At 39.1% G+C, this 21,261-nt stretch overlaps 1 non-coding gene across 1 annotated transcript; it reads right to left on the reverse strand.

The window, feature by feature from the left end:
* Positions 1-2,031: 2,031 nt before the first annotated feature.
* On the reverse strand, positions 2,032-2,137 carry LOC115834520. Its single transcript, XR_004029467.1, has one exon. It is a non-coding gene; the product is annotated as a U6 spliceosomal RNA (small nuclear RNA).
* Positions 2,138-21,261: the final 19,124 nt, after the last annotated feature.

Genomic DNA, 21,261 nt, shown 5'->3' on the forward strand with positions numbered 1-21,261 from the left:
TTGAAACAGGGTGTACATTGATCCATTTTTGTTTAGGAGTCTTATAGAAACTCTAGACATAAAAATAGTTTTCTTAATTATATCATGATCCAAAAATAAGTATATTGTTTTGAGGAGAACACTAAGCAAGAAAGGCTTTTCCACCCGAAGTCCTTTATTTGATATACATGTCTTTCATTGAACAGTCTGCAAGAATGAGTCCAGAATAAAACCTCAGTGCAACATGCAAAGTAAATTTCATCTTGAGTGTTAATGGATTGATCAACAGTTGCTGTTGTGTTCTGGAAATTGATGAGATTTCATTTGGGCTCTCTCATTCATCCATCAATCCAATCCACCATCCATACATACATCCTTCCTTCCTTCTACTCAACAAATATATATTGAAAATCTGCTATGTGTAAAACACTATTTTAAAACACTGCTGGTACAGAGTTGAACAAGATGTGCAAAAACGTGCCATGATTAATGATGTCTACCAATTGCTCATGAAGTTCATGCTTCCCCCCAGCCCATTTTTTTTGAGGAGCAATTTTGAATCTTTTAAGGCCTGTTCAAGTTAAAGTGACCAATTAAGTACTCGAGTTAATCATAGCAGCAGCAACTCACAGAACTTGAGTGTTATGTCCTGTGAGGATGAAACTTCATATCATCTCACCAATGCTGATCTTAGACAATGAGGTAATCTAGATGCACCCTGTAGCATGAAGAACTAATGATGAGCTCACATGAATTTCTTTCATGACTCTCTTAGTTAACCCATGGGTTTAATTTTGAAAAAAAAAATGTAGGTGAAATATGGGAGATGTTTCTAAGCAAGATTGAAAGAATGCTGAATTATCTTCACTACAGGGACAATTCTTTAATAATTTAAGTAATAATGTAAATGGACTGTTGTGATTCTTTTCTGTATTGCAGAAAACTCACTACCATTCTTCATTTGGAATTGCAGTCATATAATTTAGAAATGAAACATAAAGTAAATTTTATTTAAGAAATCTGCATCAACGTTTATGACACATGAATTCTTTGGAGAAAAATAAGTACCAAATTGCTGAATGGATTGAGAATTGTATGTAAGAGGACGTTTTCAGTAGCTTCTAAGTTGAATAATACTAGCTGGAAATTTTTCATACCCAAAACCTAATGATGCCTGATTTAGTCTTTTTTTAATTGAGAACAATTACCTTCATAAGATAAAATACACTTACCATCAAAAACAAACATTGAATCATGGGGAAAGATGTATTAATCAAAAAATCTTGAGGCAACTAAATGCTATCTGGAAAAAATATAAATTCATATCCATACCTCCAGTCATTCCACCAAAAGAGATTCAATATGGATTAAAAATTTAAACATAAAAATGACAAGTACCAAACAAAATGTTAGATTTTTTGTTCTGTTTTGTTTCTTAATAATCTCAGAATAGAGAAGACCTGTCCATTCACATCATAAAATCTAAATTCTGTAGAGAAAAATATTGATACAGTTGACAATATAAAGTTTTTTAAATGTTTGAACAACAACAACAAAAAGAACTATAAACAAAGACAAAGGCAAATGACAAAATGGAGAAAAGATTACAACACATATGACAGACAAGGTCTAATTTTTCTGTTATATCAAAAGCCTTCATGTACTAATAAAGAGACAAACCCTTAGGAAAATATTCAGAAGACAAAAACGCAAAAGAAGAAAGCCAAATAACCTTGCAAACATTTGCAAATTAGAAAAAAACAAAGAAGATGCCACATTTCACCCATCAATCATGTTAATACACAGCTTTGCCTGGAGATAGGGATGTGGGCATTCTTTTTTTTTTTTTTTTAATTTAAATTTTTATTTGAATCGTTTTTGGGGTACAGGTAGTTTTGGGTAACATGGATAAGTTCTTTAGTGGTGAGTTTTGAGATTGTAGCATACCCATCACCCAAGCATTGCACACTGTACCCAATATGTAGTCTTTTATCCTCCACTCCCCATTCAACCTTCACCCCCAGTCCCGAAAGTTCATTGTATCATTCTTATGAAAATATAGAACTCTTCACAAATTTGCATGTCATCTTATACAGGAGTCATGGTAATTTTCTCTGTATTATTCCAATTTTTGTATATGTGCCGCCAAAGCAAGCACCAAAACACACATTTTACTAATGAAATTATACAAATAGCCACGAAATTGGGTTGAAAAAAGATTCATTTCACAACAATCAAACAAATGCAAATTAAAACAAAGGGGTGTCATTTTGTTTACTAGATTGACAAAGATACAAAATAAATACAATTTCTTTTTTTTTTTTTTTATTATACTTTAGGGTTTTAGGGTACATGTGCACAATGTGCAGGTTTGTTACATATGTATCCATGTGCCATGTTGATTTCCTGCACCCATTAACTCGTCATTTAGCATTAGGTGTATCTCCTAATGCTGTCCCTCCCCCCTCCCCCCACCCCACAACAGTCCCCGGAGTGTGATGTTCCCCTTCCTGTGTCCATGAGTTCTCATTGTTCAATTCCCACCTATGAGAGAGAACATGCGGTGTTTGGTTTTTTGTCCTTGCAATAGTTTACTGAGAATGATGTTTTCCAGTTTCATCCATGTCCCTACAAAGGACACGAAGTCATCATTTTTTATGGCTGCATAGTATTCCATGGTGTATATGTGCCACATTTTCTTAATCCAGTCTATCGTTGTTGGACATTTGGGTTGGTTCCAACTCTTTGCTATTGTGAATAGTGCCGCAATAAACATACGTGTGCATGTGTCTTTATAGCAGCATGATTTATAGTCCTTTGGGTATATACCCAGTAATGGGATGGCTGGGTCAAATGGTATTTCTAGTTCGAGATCCCTGAGGAATCGCCACACTGACTTCCACAATGGTTGAACTAGTTTACAGTCCCACCAACAGTGTAAAAGTGTTCCTATTTCTCCACATCCTCTCCAGCACCTGTTGTTTCCTGCTTTTTTAATGATGGCCATTCTAACTGGTGTGAGATGGTATCTCACTGTGGTTTTGATTTGCATTTCTCTGATGGCCAGTGATGATGAGCATTTCTTCATGTGTTTTCTGGCTTCATAAATGTCTTCTTTTGAGAAGTGTCTGTTCATGTCCTCTGCCCACTTTTTGATGGGGTTGTTTGTTTTTTTCTTGTAAATTTGTTTGAGTTCATTGTAGATTCTGGATATTAGCCCTTTGTCAGATGAGTAGGTTGCAAAAATTTTCTCCCATTCTGTAGGTTGCCTGTTCATTCTGATGATAGTTTCTTTTGCTGTGCAGAAGCTCTTTAGTTTAATGAGATCCCATTTGTCGATTTTGGCTTTTGTTGCCATTGCTTTTGGTGTTTTAGACATGAAGTCCTTGCCCACGCCTATGTCCTGAATGGTATTGCCTAGGTTTTCTTGTAGGATTTTAATGGTTTTAGGTCTAACATATAAGTCTTTAATCCATCTTGAATTAATTTTTGTATAAGGTGTAAGGAAGGGATCCAGTTCAGCTTTCTACATATGGCTAGCCAGTTTTCCCAGCACCATTTATTAAATAGGGAATCCTTTCCCCATTTCTTGTTTTTGTCAGGTTTGTCAAAGATCAGATAGTTGTAGCTATGCGGCATCATTTCTGAGGGCTCTGTTCTGTTCCATTGATCTATGTCTCTGTTGTGGTACCAGTACCATGCTGTTTTGGTTACTGTAGCCTTGTAGTATAGTTTAAAGTCAGGTAGCGTGATGCCTCCAGCTTTGTTCTTTTGGCTTAGGATTGACTTGCGATGCGGGCTCTTTTTTGGTTCCATATGAACTTTAAAGTAGTTTTTTCCAATTCTGTGAAGAAAGTCATTGGTAGCTTGATGGGGATGGCATTGAATCTATAAATTACCTTGGGCAGTATGGCCATTTTCACGATATTGATTCTTCCAACCCATGAGCATGGAATGTTCTTCCATTTGTTTGTATCCTCTTTTATTTCATTGAGCAGTGGTTTGTAGTTCTCCTTGAAGAGGTCCTTCACATCCCTTGTAAGTTGGATTCCTAGGTATTTTATTCTCTTTGAAGCAATTGTGAATGGGAGTTCACTCATGATTTGGCTCTCTGTTTGTCTGTTATTGGTGTACAAGAATGCTTGTGATTTTTGTACATTAATTTTGTATCCTGAGACTTCGCTGAAGTTGCTAATCAGCTTAAGGAGATTTTGGGCTGAGACAATGGGGTTTTCTAGATATACAATCATGTCATCTGCAAACAGGGACAATTTGACTTCCTCTTTTCCTAATTGAATACCTTTTATTTCCTTCTCCTGCCTGATTGCTCTGGCCAGAACTTCCAGCACTATGTTGAATAGGAGCGGTGAGAGAGGGCATCCCTGTCTTGTGCCAGTTTTCAGAGGGAGTGCTTCCAGTTTTTGCCCATTCAGTATGATAATGGCTGTGGGTTTGTCGTAGATAGCTCTTATTATTTTGAGATACGTCCCATCAATACCTAATTTACTGAGAGTTTTTAGCATGAAGGGTTGTTGAATTTTGTCAAAGGCCTTTTCTGCATCTATTGAGATAATCATGTGGTTTTTGTCTTTGGTTCTGTTTATATGCTGGATTACATTTATTGATTTGCGTATGTTGAACCAGCCTTGCATCCCAGGGATGAAGCCCGGGATGTGGGCATTCTTAATACGTCGTTTGGAATGTAAATTGAGACAAGCTCTTTGGAGGGCAATTTTACAATGTTACTAATATTTTAAGTGCATACTTTTGACCCAGCGATTTTATTCTAGGAATTTGTCTTACAAATATTTGGGACATGTATACAAACATACACTTGCAGCATTGTTGATAATAAAAAATTGGAAATAAGCAACTAGTCAAACGGTTTTCGTTATCCAGTTGAATACTATGCAGCAAGTAAAAAGCATGAGGTCTATGTTGCTGATGTGCCAAAATACCCAAGATAGATTGTTAAGGGGGAAAGAAAAGTCAAAGAAAACTATGTGGAGAGCACTTCAGCAATTTACATATTAAAATATGTGGATGTATTGATGTGTTTGCTGGAACATTCCTGGAAGAATATGTAAGACCAAAAGTGATTATTTCTGAAGAATAGGACTAGGTTTTTGCATAGGAAACAGATTAACTTTTCATAAACTTCTATGGTCTGTGTTAGTTTTTCATATGCGTGTGCCATTTTTAGAATTAAAGATACATCTTTTGATCAATTTCAGGACTGTTTGGCTAGTTATTACCTGGTTTTAGGCTTTAGCCATTCTTTCTGTATATAATTTAGTTCTGTATTTGGAAAATAGTATGTATAGAGCTTCAAGTAAACCACTGCCCTGCAAAGGTGAGTGGTTCACCATTTGGTCAAGAACAGAAGTCAGGTTCCTCCATTTTCACAACTGTCAGCTTTCTCACTGGAACGTCTGGCATCCAGAACCCCAGGGGCACCCGTCCAGCCCAGCACAGAATCCCTGTGAGCCAGGCTTTCCATGAAGACTGATGCTGCCTCTGCTGGGGAACCGCAGTGCAAGGTGCTGCCCATCATGTTTTTTAAAGTGATAAATTCCCTATGAAATTTAGTCCAGGAATTTCTTTTTAGATTTTTCTGTATGAGTTGAACAGTTCTAGAATTTGTGTTTTTTTACCAGATTTTTTCCTTGCCTGGAATCTTAGCATCAAATTCAGTGGTCAGTATATAACTGGGTGTTTAATGATTATTTTAACAATCTGGTTGTGATTAAAATATATCATAAATCTTTTTGGGGGAGAAACCACAACATCAACATAACTTGTAAAGAAATGAACAAGCTTAATGCTACTCTAATGAGGACCTTTTGTTATATAGGTGAGACATATCCCTTTGAGGTATGACTTCCTTCTAGGAAAGGCAGTGTCTCCTATGTTGTATTCTTGACGAAGATGTTTTAATTTTAATCTAACCATGAGAAAACAATCAGACAAACCCAGAGCGTGCCACATTGTAGCCGATTGGGTTCAAAAACGTCAGTGTCATGAAAAACAAACAACGAACAAGGGATTGTTCCAAATTAAAATAGGCTAAAGAGACACACTAAATGCATTGCACAAATATTATTGGATTCTACATTAAAAAAAAAAAGGCCAGAAATACTTGGGAACAACTGAGAAAATGGAATATGAATTATAAAATAAAATTAATGTTAATTTTCCTAGGTATATTGATGGTTATGTAGTAGGATGGCCTTATTAGGAATTGCATGTGAAAGTATTGAGGACTGGCTGGGCGTGGTGGCTCACACCTGTAATCCCAACACATTGGGAGGCCAGGTTGGGTGGATCGCTTGAGCCCAGGAGTTCGAGACCAGCCTCGCAACATGGAGAAACCCTATCTCTAAATAAATGAATAAATAAATAATAAAAAAAGAAACCTGACATTTATTAAAAAAAAAAAGTGTTGAGGAGTGAAGTGTTTTGATGTTTGCAACCTACATTCAAATGGTTTAGGGGAAAAAGGCTATAGCTAGATAGTGAAAGCAACTATAGCAAAACGTTAACAATCGGTGAATCTAAGTGAAGGGTAGATGGGTAGAGAGTTTTTCAATTCTGTAAGTTTGAAAATTTCAAAATGAAGAAATTGGGAGACAAGAAAAATCCCATTTGGCTTTCAAAAAAAATCATATCATTAGTAAACGATAGCAAAAATTTTTTTTGTTTTAAAAGACCTTTTAGGTTAGGCTCCTCTCCATTCTGTTGCGCCTCCTAATTTGACTTTATCCCTTGTTTTACCCAAGTGAGGACATGCTCTTGGTTTACTGTCAGTATCGTGGGTATTTCCTAGTTCTTGTGACATCTCTGGACTACAGCAGGCTGCCCCCTCTGGCGCCACCATCTCTGTGCTCTGGTTTCTGGAAGCCCCCTTGACCCGCCCCTTTACTCCATATCCTGAGGGGAGTGTTCCATCAGGGGTCCCAGGTGGCTTGTTGACGCCACCTTTGCCCCTGACCCCCGCTTCGCTTTCACTCCCCAGGTGTCTCTGCTTTCAGGCCGCACCCCACCCCCAAGCCTTTGTCTAATTAAACTGAAGTGGTGCCACCTGGCAAAGTCTTCCTTCCTGGGTGTTTTTTTTTTTTCTCCTTTTTCCCCTCTGGGGTTGTCGGGAGTTTCTTGTCAGCATCTTTGGCCTTTCCTGCCCTCTTTTTCCCTGAACTGGGTCTGTGGTTTCCCCAGGTGTCCAGTTCTTAGATGTCATGTGAACTGCTGGTGGCTTTTTCAGAAATAAGGAAGGCCCCATTAAGACTGCCCCATGCCTTTCTAGACAAAAATTCCAAACATAGGTGCCCTGGGAGGTATTTTTCAGTCTTCTGCCCCTGCGCTCTCTAGCTGGGGCATGACCTGGGCTTGCATTCCCCAATTTCCTGCAGCCTGTGTGCCTGGAAGTGGTGCTGTGGTCCTGTCCCCAGCAGGGTCCCTCCCCGCTGCTTCCCCTCACCCTTGCCTTTGACTCTTTCACACTTTGAAAGTTGATGCCAAAATGTTTCCTGTCTTTCCACCAGAATCCCCAGAACCCTCCAAACAACTGCCAAATCAAATCCTGAAGTATTGAAGCCAATTTAGTGCTTTATGCTCCCAGTCTGTTCAAGGAAGGAAGCAAAAACTCAGGGATCAGTTTTTACCTGAATTTCCCAGATTTGAGCTGTGATCCATCCAATAGAGTTGGACTGTTAATACCGTGACCATAGTATAAAATATACTGAGAAGAGAAATGAAAGCTGTCAAGCACTGGCAAATTGTGTGAACCAAGGGACAGTCTTGCTTCAGGCTAGAACATGGCATCTACAAGAGATTGCAGACCTTCATTAATACTCGAACAAATTAGCATGATACACAGCATACAGATATTAGATAGAATCGCACTACCTTCTTTTAAGTCTTGGGTATTCATCCCTAAAGTTTCCAACATTTGAGAAGCAGAGATTAAGAAAGATAGATGGAGAACCAGAAAACCAGTTGTACTTCTGACCTACTTACTGATGAGCTTTGTAATTTTGTTCGAGTTAGTAAATGTGTTTGCTTCTATTTTCTTTGTAAAATGAGGAAGTAGGTTGGGTGGAGGTGTCAGATTTGATCTCTACCGTCTCTCCCGGCCCTAAAACTTCGTGATGACAAAATACAGTGGTCTGGGGTTTTACATTCTTCGATGTTTTTTAGAAAATGCCCTTTTAAACACTGAGAAGAGGTATCTGTATTTTTTGCAATTCTATTATTTTGAGCACAGTCAAACCTGATCTGAACCCAAAGCCAGGATAATATGAAAAGAACTGTGTGGAAATCAAAGACTGGCACATTGGAAGACACCTGCAGAGTATCAACACTGAGGGTCTTCCTCATTGATCTCAATCTCCGAGGAGCCACTCCACAAACACCCTGGATGCCTTGCCTGCGTCTACACTACAGAGCCACGTCTGGTGTCATCACCTATGGCTAAGTGTTTGATGCTGGTACCTTTGATCTGAGCCCGAATCCCCAAATCAAAGTGATCGTTTGTTTAATATTTGTCACACATCCGGAAATTCTAAAACCCCAAACAGAATAGAAGGCACACTATAACAAGGATTTCTCTTTCCAGCCAATTAAGGTCATTAAAGAACAGTTTCCCAATTTAAATACTTGCCTAAGCTTAGAATTACCGAGTTGCCCCAGCAACAGGTTACAAAAGGGCATACAAAATCATGGTGGAGAAGAGAAAGAGAATGCAAGCGTGTAAGTAAAAGTATTCAAGTAATTCTTTTGACAACAACATAGTTTAATCTAAACAGAAGGCAGATTTAAAACATTGATCTAAGCAATGGAATGAATATTAAAGTTAGCTGGAGGGATATTTGTCAAGTTTTACTCTGGTTACTACAAGAATAGAGTTGAGAATGTTAGCCCTAGTGGACCCCTTTATAGAATAATACAACATATAATTTTGAAACAACTCCCCACATTTTACTCTGTGGTTATGTGTTTTCAGAGACGGGCAACAATTTCCATTCTGCTCCCAGAAGTAAAAGCATTGGAAACACTTCCACCTTCCCTCTGCCCCTCTGCCCCTTCCTCATCAGGAGGAGCATGGCTTACCTGATTGGTGGGTTTGGGAAGGGAGGCAGCTTGTGCACAGCATGCTTGCATTCTGGGATGTCTGGGTCATGGTCATTCAGTGAGCCTGGACAGGTGCAGGGGGACTGCTAGTTGTCAGAGCTGCCCATGACTGAGGGGTCAATCCCATCTAATTCAGGATGAAGGACTAAGAGGCATGCTGCAGCCATGTCTTCTAATTTAGTTTTATCTTCAATAAAACTGACCATTTTTCTCTCCAGTTGTCTGACTTCTATGTGTCTCAGGTTGGGAAGAAACGGGTGTTACTTATTGTGGCCACTGTGATTCCGTAATAATAAGTCAATCAACATTTACCTACAGAGAGTCAGACTCATTCCCAGGAACCGAGTCTATAAAGTGAGACTTGCTCCCCGTCTGGAGGAACTTGCAGTCTAGGATTATGAAATTCAATTTTATTCGTTTTAATTGTGAACAGTGTTCTGCCTCACTCTTCCTTTGATCTCTTTAGGTGTTATCAGTCTTATAAATAACTAGCATTGCATTTCTAATATGAGTTATGGAAGAGCTATTTTGGTCACTTTGTATTACTGTAGGGCTTTAACAGCTCACATATAACAAATTTGATTGTGTTTATATTTAAACCTTCTTAACAAGGGAAACAGAAGGATTAGATTCAATAAAAACAGGAGCAGCATTCTGAATGTGTTTAAACAAGTTTTCCCCACTGATAAACAAAATAAATAGTATCATTTTCAACTAGAAAAATAACTGCCAAAAAAAACCACACACACACACACACACACACATGCACGCATGCACAACAACTGAAAAAAAGTCACCAGTTCCCCTAAAGAATTTGTACAATCCTCAAGGCAAGTTACAACTGGGTCCTCTTAAATAAATCAATCTTTTCTAGTAAATGACTCATAAGACCATTCAAATCTATGAAGCTTTTCAGTAAATTTATTCAATTAAAAGGATTTTCAATATTTTGAAATGAAATGCACTCTGGGCACAGAGTGTATTTCATCTCAAAATAATATTTTAGCAAATATTAAATTACACGTAATATTCTTGCCATGTCAGAAGAGAAAACAAAGCACACCACACCCCCGACAGCCACTCTGCAGAGGCTGCAGCTGATTCCTCGGCAATGGCCTTCCAGCCTTCAGGCAAGTCTCCCTGCAGAGGGATGGAAGTTCCTCTGGTACGCTAATGCTGATAAATTTACTTATCATTCATGATCATCTCTCCTGCTGCTTTAGGGGAAAATGTTTTGAGTACCTAAGTGTTGGAGGATTACATTATGCCATACTCAAAAGGAAGAAAATAACCGCCTCTAAGGACAAGGCAATGTCAATCAAGACTCCAGACTAATCCTATTATTCTCTTAGGAAAAAGAGTCACTTCTCTGTGCCCAGAATGTATTTCAGCTCACATTGGGACTGTGACTTTTTCTTTCTTTAAAAAAGTCATTTGAGAAGATTCACTCTACAGACTATGCTTGGGATTTCTGTTTATGTGACTTTCATTTTGGGACTTGCAAAACACCATACTACCAAGCATGTCTTTTACTTCCATTCAGGAAGTATATTCCAGTGATTAGAAAACTGAGGTGAATTCATGAAGGAATACAACGAGAAGAAAGGCGGTCCTCAACCCTTCCTCCTTGCCAGGAGTTGGAAGTCATAGAATTTAACGGGTAAGGTCTCAAAGCACCCATTGGGAGGAAAGATTTGGGCCTTGCCTTTTGGTGTGTATGAGTCACCAATAAAATGGAGAGAATCACCTACCTTTCAGGTCTGAGGATGAACACAAAGAGTTTTTGAAGTCTTCTGAGGTTCTCAAGAAAAAGTATCGTGTTAATTCTGGAAGTACACCTTGGATTCTTAGAGCAATGAAATATCACTTTCCATTAGGCAGGAAAGAAGAAGAAAGCTGGACGATGCCAAGTGTTGGTGGGGATATAGGAATATAGGCACCTTCCTGCACGGCTGGTGAGATGGGAAGGCAGCGCTGTGCACAGTACGCATGTGCACCTTATGGTCCAGCAATCCTGTATTTCAAGGTATACCCCAGACAGATGCTTAGACAGGTTCCTAAAGGACTGGTATAAGTTTTTCATAGTAAGACCTGGAAGCTACTGGGGAGAATGGGCAGGTAAAACACAGTCCAGGCATACCCTGTGCACATACACACACACACACACACACACACACACACCCCTCCAGATAAAATGAAAGAGTCCTAGCCAAAAAAAAAGGCAAAAAAGTTGAATGAGATTTCTAGAATAGCACAGTTTATGTAAATTAACAATATTTGCATACGAAATGACAGTATGCATTTTACAAGAACACATACAAAAGATCCCAGTCAACTGGAATGGTTGCATATGGCAGGGCAGGCAGGTGATGGGAGTAGAAATGATGATAGAAGGAAATAAAATGTAATTAAAAAGTACAAAAAAGGGAGCCATGCAGAGAACGATGCTAATAGTGTACTATGAATGTGGTAGGATGGATTCAAATCTCTACATTTCAAGTGCTGTCCCTCCCCAAAATGTATACTACACACACACACACACAGGTGTTGCAAGGTAGTGACACATGGGCCAAATCAGGCCCTCAGATATGTTTTGTTTGGTCTATGCAGTACGTAAAAGTGGCTTGAATTAGTTGCCAACACTGAAAATGCAGGTCTTCAGCTACTCTAAGAAGATCCAACAAGCTTGGGCTGAAGACAGCAATCCCCAGTTGTGCTTGGCGGCTTGCCCCATCCCTAAAGAGCCTGCAGTCTGCTGGTCATCATAGTCCTTATCCTTTCTGCCCTGAAAAAGGAGGAAAGTAGGCTCACACTTTCCTTTGCACTGTGAGCTGAACCAGATGATTCTCCTGTTCCATTTCCCACCTGGTCCCTGATCAGATACTGCTTGATACAGAGGTCACCTGCCCTCTCTATCTCTCATCCTCTCAGAAATTTTGTTCTACCAGATCAAGTGGTTAAGGCAAGTGGGTGGATTGGGCCTTTTGCTGAAATGGGAGAGGCAAGACAGGAGCAGGCTTGGGGCAAATTCAGAGCCCCCTTTCCACCATGACATGTTTCAGATGCCCATTACACATCCAGGTGGTGAAATTAAACAGACAGCACTTATGGGAGTGTGGAGTTCTAGGGAGAGGTCAAGGTTAGAGGATAAACACTTGGCCAACATTGACATGAATGGTAAAGGTGTGGGACCAGATGAGATCACTCTAAGTATGGAAATAGAGAAAAGCAGGAGGATTAATGAAAACAGGAGGGGTTGAGAGGGGGAATGCGAACAAGGAATGAAAATTTGGGAGAATTTCCAGACAGCATCCTTTTTTCTTGAGAGCAATAATCAATTGGAGGGATCTCAAAAATGTGTCACTGATTGCAAAAGCATGTTGTAGAATGACGTGTAAAACAGTAGTATTTTTGACTGTTGAAAAGAATATACGAAACAATACAAGGTATTTTTTCGTGAATGTGTGAAGTCTGGATGGATGCATAGCCTCTTGAGAAAGACAGGAGAGCAGGGCTGGGGAGAGTAGCAACAGGGCTGTAACCTTCTATAGTGTTCTCTTTTATTTATATTGTTTTATTTTATTTTATTATTTAATTTTAAAATAATTTTGAAGTAATTTTTAATTTTAAAATAATTTTATTTATATTATTTAAAAATATTTCAAAAATAACTATGACAATGAGCAATTTTAGTGAAAATGAAGATGAAATTAGGAATATTGGAAATCTGTACAGTACTTTGAATAGGGGAATTTGCACATAAAATATATGTAAACTCTTAATAGTATGTGTCATGGCTAATTTTATGTGTCAGCTTGACTGAGTCACTGGGTGTCTGCATATTTGGTCAAACATTATTCTGGCTGTATCTGTGAGGGTATTTCTGGGGCCGAGATAACATTCCAGTCAGTATTCTGTGGAAAGCAGGTTGTCCTTCCTTATGTGAGTGGGCCTTAGCCAATTGATTAAAGACCTGAACAGAACAAAAAGCTGAGTAAGAGGAACTTTGCCTGCCTGGTCCTTGAGCTGGAGCATTGATAATCTCCTGCCTTCAGATTGGAACTTACACTGTCTGCTCTCCTGGTTCTCAAGCCTTCAAACTCTGCCTGGAACTACACTGATAGGTTTCCTGAGATCCAGCTTGCCAACCTCAGATCCTGAGACTTCTTAGCCTTTGTAATCATGTAAGCCTATAATAAATCTCTTTTTCTCTATGTGTATATCTGATTAGTTCTGTTTCTCTGTAGAACCCTGCCTAAGACAGCATTTAATAGCAAAATTACCACCTTTGTTTTATTCTCAGCAAATTGAACTGGGCTGTTCAACATACCTTTGATTGCTGATGCAAGGCCTTTTTTTTTCTTTTTCTCAAAAGCATTTTTATCAAAGGAATGCATGCATATAATTTTAAATGTTTCAAATCACTGTAAGGCAAAACATTAAAAATAATAGTCCCGTGCCCTCCTTGCCCACTGCCCAACCCTGTTTTAGCTCTCCAGAAGCTTCATTCATTTCTTCTGATATTTATCTCCATTTCTCACAATTAAACTTACAGTGCACACTGTTGGATCATCACTTTTAGACATTTGCCATTAACTCCCTATTGTGCAGGATGAAGTCAATTTTATCTTATACTTCCATTCTCCTCCCTCTCTCCCAGTCTCAAAATATAGCGATACCACAATCATAATTTAAATTCACTGTTAATGTTTTAATTAGTATTATTCTACAAATGTAGTTCATCATCTACTGAGCCAAGTAGAATACCAGGATTACGATGACCTTTTTGTACTATTATTCTACAAATGTAGCTTATCATCTACTGAGCCAAGTAGAATACTAGGATCACAATGACCTTTTTGTACTAAAGTTTTGTTTTTCCCAGACATAACCCTTCCTTCCTCCTTTCTATTTTCCTTTCTCTCTTTTTTCTGGATTTACTTGTTTTTCTTTCTTAATTTTCTTGTGAGGCAGACTAGTAGTTTCTGGAGCCCCATTCCTTGGGTTCAAAACCATCTCTGCCCCTTGCTAGCTGGGTAAGCTTGGGCAAGTTACTTCCTGTTTCAGAGCCCCCATTTTTTCATCTATACAGTGAGATTGATAATGGGATGGCCTTACAGGATTGTGATGAGAATTAAATGAGTTAACATAAGTGAAGCACATAGAACATAGTTGGGTCTTCTCTTTTTTAATCTGCTTTGATAATACCTGCCTTTAAGTGGAAGTTTAATGCATTAAAGGTTAATGTAATTATCAGTATGGTTAGAATTAGGCCTACCATTTTATTTGTTTTCTAATTGTCACCTCTCTTTTTTACTTCTGTTTCCCTGCTTCTGCCTTCTTTGGAATTATTGTAATAATTTGTCTTTTGAGTTTTTAGATATCACTCTACACAGTTTATTTACTTTTATTTTTTATTTTTAGTGATTGCCCTAGGGATTACAAAATCCATTTTTTACTTTCCACAGTCTACTTACAGTTAATATTGTACAATTTCATAAAAATTTTGGAAATCTTGCAACTATTTTGATTCATTTACTACCTTACTGCCATCCTTTTTGCTATAATTGTCATGTTTTTCATTTACATATGTTATAAACCTCACAATATTATAAATTGTAATTTAAATAGTCATATATGTTTTAAGACAATTAAGAGAAGAAATAATCGTAAAGACAGTCATTCAGAGAAGAGGAGATCACAGCCCCAAGTTTCTGTTTCACAGATAAGGTAGTTGCTCACACATATGCCTGGAAAATAAATGAGACAGGATCCCTCTTCCCATTCCACACCACTACCTTTTTCCCCTAGGTTGCCCTTGGTGACTCCATTTGTTATTCAAAGTCATTCTCGAACTTCATTGTAGCCGGATCTCACCTGGGAAATCCTAGTAGGAAGAGAGGAAAAGTGTAGTTTGAGCTGACTTTGCCCCACACCTTCCTAGACAATATCCTACTTTGAAAATTCACTCCTTAAATGACAGTCTCTTTCTGGATGACACCATAATGTTATTAGTTGCTTTTCAATGAAGCAAAGTGTATTAGTTTGTTTTCATGCTGCTGATAAAGACATCCGAGACTGGGAAGAAAAAGAAGTTTAATTGGACTTACAGTTCCACATGGCTGGGGAGGCCTCAGAATCATGATGGGAGGTGAAAGGCACTTTTTGTATGGTGGGTGGCAAGAGAAAATGAGGAAGATGCAAAAGCGGAAATCCCTGATAAAACCGTCAGATCTCATGAGACTTATTCACTACTACAAGAACAGTAGTGTGGGGTACGAAACCACCCCCATGATTCAAATTATCTCCCACTGAGTCTCTCTCACAACACGTGGGAATTATGGGAATTCAAGATGAGATTTGGGTGGGAACACAGAGCCAAACCGTATCACAAAGTAACCCAAAGTCTTATCAAAGACAATGAAGATATGAGTTTTGATTGTATCAAGCTGTGGGGTGGGGTCGGGGGAAGACTGCACTACATTTTTCAATGAACTTTTCCTTCCAAATGACTTCCAGTGTATTCTTTCCTAAAGATCAGTGATTGTAAACCCACCTTAGCTAGACCTGTGTGGGTTTCAGCAAATCCATCTCTAGGCCCCAGAAGCAACCCTACATCCATGAGAGAACAATAAGAATAACGTTTCAAAAACATATCTCAAAGTATTCGATACATATATCCTATGCCATCACTACCTCAAGGAGAGATATCTTTTACCCTGTCTTTAAAACTATAGTAAAATGGGCCAGGAATTTAGTAAAATTTCTTTTTTTAATGTGTGGGTACACAAATGGACCCCAGCCATTCTTAGGAAATTCATGCCATTGAACATCTGGGCTCACCTTCGTTTCCTAAACAAGTAAGCAAATCAGATTCTGAAAACAAAGCTCTTCACCTGAGTTATCTTTCTGTCTCTCTCTCAGCCTTCTCCTTTACTGACCTCCCCTTTATGTGTAACAATTTATGTTTATGAGGACTATAGCGCAGGTTTTATTCAAGCTTGGGCTTCAGCTTTTCTTATTAATCTTTGCTTTTCCAAAGTTTCTAGGTAATCTTTACTGTGGCCCCAGGGTTTTAAGCTTTTCTGCTGATAGCCTCTTGCCCTGGATTACTCTGTTTTCTTTTTTATGGCATCAGTGTTTCCTTTCCTTTCCTCCCTAACTATGAATCTGAACTTTCTGCTCTTGTGACTTCACCTTTATGCATCTCCCTATCTTTACTTTCCTCCTATTTTATTTTTCTCCAGTGGTTTTATCATCTGGAAAGGTGTCAAAATAGTGTTAACATTACTCAACACCTAGTCTCTTCCGTGCACCATCAGCTGAATTTAGTCACATTAAAGTCTAATTACGGAGCTAAATGGATTATGATTACATACTCCACTGCTTTGGTCTGTGAAGTGTATTTTCAGTAAGGTGAAAACTTGCCACATTACTTAGGAAAAAGTTAAAAAAAAAAGATGCTAACTCTTCAGCTAACATAGTACTCATTTTTTCATTTGTTGAATATTTATAGGGCTCCTATTATGTGCTAGACATTTGTTGAACTTTTATTATGTGCAAATTATTGAGAATATACTGAGGAATAAAATAAACATAGGCTCTGCCCTTAAGGAGCTTAAAGTCTAGGTGGGGATAGGACAATAAACAAGCAAATGCATCCGTATATGCTTTAAAATCATGGTGAGTGAATGAAGGACAAAAATAGAGTGATGTGGTTGAGAATAACACCAGAACACATTGGGTGGTCAGTAGAGCTGCCAGATCTGTCAAATAAAAATACAGGATGCCCAATTAAGTTTGAATTTCAGATAAACTGTGAACACATTTTTAGATGGGCATGCCCCATGAAATTTTTGGGACTTAGGCAGAATAAAAATGTATTCGTTTCTTATCTGAAATTTAGATTTAACTGGGTATCCTGTATTTTATCTGGTAACCTGGCTGGTCAGGAAAGGCCTGTCTGGAGAAGTGACATTTGAACTGGGAACTGAAGGATGAGTAGTGGGCTGACAAAAGAGCTTTGAAGACCCCAAGAGTGAGAACTGAACACATTAGGGATGTGGGCTGGGACAAGGGCCGCTGATTGGCATCTAGCCGTGGGCAGAGGCCAGATCATGCAGGGCTCTCTAGGCCATGGTAAAGAAGGTGAATTTTATTTGAAATATACTGCAAAGCCTTTGAAGCATCTTAAGCATGGAAATGGGGTGGTAGATCAAATTTTGATATGAAAATGATTATTCTAGCTGCAGCATGGAGAAAATATTGGAGGGGTGAGAGGGGAAGTGAGGAGAAAAGCGAGATGGGTATTGCTGTTGTCCAGGGAGGGATAACAGTTGTTGGGGTGAAGGTGGAGATGACATGGGTAGATTGGAGGTAATTTTGTAGGCAGAACTGACTGTAGTTGCTCAGGTGCTAGATATGGAAATCAGTGAGGGAGAAGGGGGAAACATCCAGAATGACTCTTGTTTAAAATGGAGCACCTACCAGGACTGAGATGAGTGAGACAGGAGGAACTATGAGGGGGGTGGGCTGGGGTGAGGTGATCAGGAGCTCAGAATCACAAGGGTTAAGGTTCTGCCAACCATGAGACATCCAGTGGCCACCAACGCTGAAACGTGCACAGATCTGTGTGGTTCATTCATGGCTCACACCTGTGTTATCTCATTTGACATGGCACTTCCTTAAGTTGGGTGTTATTTAATTCCTGAAGCCCTAAACTGGTATTATTATCCCTGAACCCCAAACGATCCTTGCTTGGCATCTCGCTTGGGCCCCAGTGATTTGGGCCCTGAGTGGTGTATGATGTCTGTGGCTTCATAACTGGTGGAAGTTTCCTTTCTTCTGTAAAGCCAGTTTATCATGGTCTTCTAATACGTAGATCAGAGTTGAGCCAGTGCTCTGTCTGATAATGCTGTCTGCCCACTGGACTTCAGTGGAACCAGCTATTTGTTGTGTCAGTTTTGGGAAATGTTAAGTACCCAGTGACAACCCACCCTCTGACCTCCCACCCTGTCATGAACTCCTGGGGTTATTTATGGGTAACAAAAGGCTTCATGATAGAGAAACTCTGATTTTCCATATATGTATATGTATATGTACATGTATATGTATATGCGTGTGTGTGTATATATGGATTTTCCATATATGTATATGTGTGTGTATATATACATATATGTATATGTATATGTGTGTGTATATATATATATCTCCATATGTATACATATATATATATCTCCATATGTATACATATATATATATATATATATATGGAGTTTATTAAGGAGTATTAACTCAAACGATCACAAGGTCCCACAATAGGCCATCTGCAAGCTGAGGAGCAAGGAAGCCAGTCCGAATCTCAAAGCTGAAGAACTTGGAGTCTGATGTTCAAGGGCAGAAAGCATCCAGCACAGGAGAAAGATGTACACTGGGAGTCTAAGCCAGTCTAGCCTTTTCACGTTTTTCTGCCTGCTTTAAATTCTAGCTGCGCTGGTAGCTGAGTAGATGGTTCCCATCCAAATTTAAGAGTGGGTATGCCTTTCCCAGTTCACTGACTCAAATGTTAATCTCCTTTGGCAACACCCTCACAGACACACCCAGGATCAATACTTTGCATCCTTCAATGCAATCAAGTTGACACTCGGTATTAACCATCACAGCCTGGAATTCGCAGCAGCCACCATTTTGCCATTCTGAGAGAAGTCAGCCTGAGGCAAAGCCATACGGGAGAGCAGAGTCGAGAGAATTGCAGAGAAACATAGCTGGACCTCAGAGAACACCATGAACCTTTGTATCAGACCACGTCTGCAGGTTACATGCCTGTAAAATATTTTAGTTATGTCAGCAATAAGTTCCTTTATTGTTTAAGCCACTTTGAATGAGCTTTTTTTACTCCTTGCAACCTGGCTTCTTCCAGACTCAGAAATCTGATTTTTCAGCCCCTGAGCAAAGATGTATCTCACCATAGCCAGTCTCACAAAAACTAGTATTTTTCTCTTGAGTCATTGCACATGCAATGACCAATTGTAATGAGAAGATTGCTTGATGTATATGGGATCAGAGAAAGGGGAGTCATTTATATGAGTTGAATGTTTTATGACATTAAGATATTCTAAGATACCCAGTTTTCATTCCTGAAACCAGTTGGAGTCCTAAGAACTGATGAAGTCCTTAGGGAGCTCTGTCCTAGAGAGTATGGATGCCGTATTAGTATCAGCAAGGTTATGCAGCAGTGACAAACTACCCTCCAAATCTCAGGAGCTTAAAACAACCAAAGCTTATTTCATCCTTATGCTGTCTGTCCACCATAGGTTGGTTTGGGGCTCTTCTCTGAGATGTTCTTACTCAAGGATCCTGGCTGATGGAGATGTCACCCTTTGGAATGTTATTGGTTGCTGTGGCAGAAGAAAAGAGGTCTCTAGAAAATCTAGTTACATCTTCCAGCCTAGAAGCAACACATTATTTCTATTCACAACTTATTGGCCAAATTAAATTGGCTATTTAACTAAATAGCTCTACTTCAACCACAGGAAGGCCAGAAAATGCAGTTTTACTATGTGTTTGGAAAGAGAGAGCCAGAAAATATTTGGCAAACAGAACTCCTACCTTGACTTCTGTAGACCTCCTTTTGTCCTGGTTTTTATGACTACACAACTTTTTTTGATTGACTCATAATTCATGTACGGTAATAGATTTAGTTAGGTTACAGTCAAACAATGAAGGCATAGGAGGCATTCTGTCTTTGTTAGATGACATTGCATATCTCTGTTCTGATTCATCATTACACATACAATAATGTAATCCTGTAAATTCTCTATGGATAAGAATACTGTTGGTTAGGTCATTCAGTCCTTTGCTTGTCTAAGACTAATTTTCTACCACCTCACCACCTTTTCTCTAAATCGTTGAAAAAGTGTATTTCTCTGAAGTGTGATTATGTTAGCTTGACCAGTGGTCTTCAAATAACTGCTCACATTCCAACTAAAAGAATTGTGAAAAATTATGCACTTTAAATAGAATTATCAGCTGATTGATCATAGTAAGTAGTTACTGATGTTATAATACTATGTGACTTTTGTAATATAATTCAGAAGGATTTAAAAAAATTGAGCAGCATTGTGTAACAACACAGAAGGCAAGCGATACCACTTCAAGAAAGGCAGAGACACCATTACCTACCCAGGAGAATGGCTCAAGGTGAGGTAATTATTTTCCATCATTTTCTTCCCCAGGTGCATTTGCCAAGGCTGAGCATGAGCTAAGGCCTGGTCTCAGCCCAGGTAGAGGGAATCTCCTGGGGAAAGATAAACCAGGCATTTGCATGGAGAATTCAAGCACACAGCGGGTTTATCCACTGTTAACGAAATTCTGATGTGGTGTGAGAAGGTGACAGGGTAGGCTGGGAGCTTCTAAAAGCAAAATAACATCTCTTAAAGACTCATGATGCTTAGGAGGCAAAGTCCTACTAAAGGAAAGAAGCCTGCTATAAATACCTTGCCAGCGTTCCCTTCAGGACTGAGGCCAGGCTTATTTTTAAAGCAGACTTTACTGGCCAGGTGTGGTGGCTCACGCCTGTAATCCCAGAACTTTGGGAGGCTGAGGCAGGCGGATCATGAGGTCAGGAGGTCTAGACAGTCCTGGCTAACAGGGTGAAACCCCGTCTCTACTAAAAATACGAAAAATTAGCCGGGCATGGTGGCGGACACCTGTAATCCCAGCTACTCGGGAGGCTGAGGCAGGAGAATGGCGTGAACCCGGGAGGTGGAGCTTGCAGTGAGCCGAGATTGTGTCACTGCACTCCAGCCTGGGCGACAGAGTGAGACTCCGTCTCAAAAAATAAAAAATGAAAAATAAAGTAGACTTTATTAAAATAAACTATTTTTGGAGCAGTTGTATGTTCACAGCAAAATTGAGAAGATACAGAAATTTCCCATATACCACTCCACCTCTACGCATGCATTGCCTACCCCACTATCAACATTCTGCACCAGAGCAGTCACATGTAACAATTAGTGAACCTACATAGACATATATTATTACTGAAAATCCACAGTTTATTTACAGTAGGGTTAACTCTTGGTGTTGTACGTTCTGTGGATTTTGACAAATGTATATATAATAACATGTATCCACTATTACAGTATCATACAG

This window comes from Nomascus leucogenys, chromosome 3, assembly GCF_006542625.1.
Source record: "Nomascus leucogenys isolate Asia chromosome 3, Asia_NLE_v1, whole genome shotgun sequence".
NCBI lineage: Eukaryota > Metazoa > Chordata > Mammalia > Primates > Hylobatidae > Nomascus > Nomascus leucogenys.